The sequence below is a fragment of the Dipodomys spectabilis genome, unplaced genomic scaffold, assembly GCF_019054845.1.
Source record: "Dipodomys spectabilis isolate Male_0828 unplaced genomic scaffold, ASM1905484v1 ptg000320l, whole genome shotgun sequence".
Classification (NCBI taxonomy): domain Eukaryota; kingdom Metazoa; phylum Chordata; class Mammalia; order Rodentia; family Heteromyidae; genus Dipodomys; species Dipodomys spectabilis.
In genome coordinates, this window is record NW_024870997.1 from 1,718,807 (window position 1) to 1,722,151 (window position 3,345).

General features: G+C 34.2%; 1 non-coding gene across 1 annotated transcript; it reads left to right on the forward strand.

Annotated features, from left to right (window-relative positions):
* The first annotated feature begins 2,887 nt into the window (after positions 1-2,887).
* On the forward strand, positions 2,888-2,994 carry LOC122128015. The gene has a single exon (XR_006151341.1). It is a non-coding gene; the product is annotated as a U6 spliceosomal RNA (small nuclear RNA).
* The last annotated feature ends 351 nt before the right edge of the window (positions 2,995-3,345 follow it).

Sequence of the window (3,345 nt, forward strand, 5' to 3'; positions counted from 1 at the left end):
CAAGGAAGAATGTCATTTAAAGCCTTATAACTTCATTATGCACCAGGGTATTTTCTTGCTACTTTGTTTGTTGAGAGTGTCTACAAGAACAAGCATTCCCTGGGGAGCAGGGAGATGCCATATGAGGTTTTCTTACTGAGATTTCTGAGTGAATTGCTATCACTTGTACTGCATTTTGCAAATCAAATCTGTCAAAACCGTTTTAAGAGATAAGAGGAGTGGTAAAGGAACTTATAGAGATAAATACTTCTTCAACATATTTGGTTCCAAGCATTCTGTCTAAGGCATATTCAACAACTAGTGAAACTTGTGTTGTCTGTAGCTATGTGTCCTTCTCTATGTGTGCATTTATACATGTGTATAGGTATGTGTGTATTTTTGTGTACAGTAACATGCATGTCTACATATAGACGGGCATATACACACATATATTCATATACAAATAAATATACATATATAAATATATGTGCATATATATATATATATATATCAGTTGTTCATTGATTCAATCTAGAGTTCCCAGCATATTGCCATTCTCACAAAGTGTACATGGTAAACTGCTCTGAGGATATTTGTTGTATGATAGGCATCTTTTGTACTCACTTCCCCCATTAACATTGTTTTTCATCCCTGAATATCTTCTGTCTACTTTCCATAGGTTAGCATTGTTTTCATTATATGTATTCACTGATAATAGAAGAAAAAATTTGTTTGTAAAAGAAAAAGAACTTTTAGGTCAGAGATTAAAAGTATTCTAACGTCTCAATGATTCCTTTGAGATAAAATTTGTAATAGTAGTAAAAGTGAAAAGGAATTCCTAGATCTGTTGTTTTGCCAGTTAGAATAGGAAAGAATAACATCATGTCACTGTAATAACTCTTAAAGAATGCAAGGGTAACTGATGGTCGCTATCATGTTTCCACAACACCAGTGGATTCTGAAGGATAACAGTAGACCAGCAGAAATTCTAATTACCAGATATGGAGCATGAAAGAAAAGGAGAGGAAATGAGACAGTGAAAGAGAAAGAGAAATATCACAATACTGAAAGTGCATAACAGATAAACAAGAGCTGTATGAGAATATTCATACTGCTATCTTTAGACTCTACATCTACATTTGGAGGTATTTAATGTATGATAACCCATCAACATGAAATATAAAGTTATTTTGATAAAAATAAAAATGATTCAGAAGAAATTATAAATGCAAAAACAATCTTCACAGAAGCAAATTCTCAGAAATATTTCATCACTTTGAAAAGGATAAAGTGGCTGAAGTTAGTAGTATGACAATTCACAAAGACATAAAAGATATTAATATATTTCATTATATATCCCAAAGAAGAAAGCAATTATTGTTTAGATGATTTTTTAAAACACAGTCTCTCAGGTGTTGGGAAGGTGGCTCAGTAGTAGAGTGCCTGCCTTGCGTGCACTGGGTTTGATTCCTCAGCATGACATAAGCAGAAAAAGATGGAAGAGTGTTGTGGCTCAAGTGGTAGCGCTAGCTTGGAGCTGAGGGAGAGCACCTAGGACCCAGAGTTCAAGCCCCATGACCAGAAAAATCAAAATATAAAACAAAACACAGTCTCTCACTTTTGTGGCCTCAACTCTGTAATACCACTGCTTCAGCCTAGGGTTAAGGTTTTAGGTGTGGATATTTATCAACACTCCTGATTCAGACTCTACTTAATCATTTTTTAAATACATATTTTGTTCTTAATTTTCCTCTTTGTAAATTCACTTGCTCTATAAAAAATGGTTTGGCCATCCCAGTAACCTTCTCAATGTACCTCCTAATGACGACTTTCAAAAAGTTGTATTATACTACAAGGAAAACAATGCTATAAATAAGGAAAACCAATAACAAAATATTAATGATTAAAATAAAAACTAAAATAATTATCAGTGTTTTCAGTATTTGAAGGGTATTACCTATTAGATTTTACTATTTTCTCATATCCCTGTACATTTAAAACAGGTTAAGGTTATGATATTCAACAAGAGGTTTTTAGGTTATGAGTAATCTTTAAAGTTACCCACTAAGATTACTATTTAAGTCTCATCTAATCATTTGTATATGTCTTATATCATCATTTGTTCCTCGCTAACATATAAAATAAGGAAGCCAGGGGCTGGGAAGGTAGCTCAGTGGTAGAGAGCTTGCCTTGCATGCTTGAGGCCCTGGGTTCGATTCCTCAGCACCACATAAGCAAAAAAAAAAAAAAAAAAAAACAGAAGTGGCGCTGTGGCTCAAGTGGTAAAGTGCTAGCCTTGAGCTGAAGAGCTGAGGGAGAGCGCCCAGGCCCATAGTTCAGGCCCCCGACCGGACCCCCAAAAAATTTTTAAACATAAAATAAAATAAGGAAGCCCTATAGTTTTAACAGAAACTTTGTAGTTAATAAAGTCTTAACTCTTTATATTCTGCTTCTTTACACAAAGACTTGGCAACTTCTCATTAGTAATGTTCATATAAACTCTGAAATATACATACATAGTAGCATATGTCTGTTACCACAAATCTTAATTACTTTAACGAAAAGTTTTATTACCTGCCAAACAGTCCTTGTTTTAGCATATATAAGCAAATTCCCAAAATATATTTAAACCATTAAAACTTTAACTAAACTTAACACTTGCTGCAGTGTTCATTATGACAGGTGCCTTGTATAGAATAATTTAATTCCTCCTCCTACACATCTCTTGAACAACAAATATCTGGAATTATTTTGTTTTTGACCTGTCCATCTTGATTTTATTCTTAAATATGTGCTTATGTAAGAAGTATATGGCTCTAAAATTTCATGAAAATTCTTTTAAACTTACTTTTTGTTGAATTGTCTAGTTTAAGAAAATCAATTACACTTTATATATAAAACATGTTCTATGTTCCATTCAGCATCACTTACTCTAACATTGGAACGATACAGAGAAGATTTGAATGGCCCCTGTGCAAGGATGACAGGCAAATTCCTGTACCATTCCATACTTTTACAACAACAGATGCTGCAGGGGATGTGGCCACAAGTTAACTGTACTGCACTCTTGGTGGGAGTGTCAACTTGTTCAACCACTTTGGAAAGTAGTATGGAGGTTCCTCAAAAGACTTCACATAGAACTCCCCTAAGACACAGCAATCCCACTTTTGGGCATTTACCCAAAAGATCACAAACAAGACGGTACTAAAACTACCATCACAATTATATTTATTGCAGCATTGTTTAAGATAGCTAAGGTACAGGACCAACCCCTATGCCCCTCATCAGATAAATAGATCAAGAAAATGTGCTATTTATACCAATGAAATTCTATGCCTCCATGAGAAAGTATGGCATCACCCAATT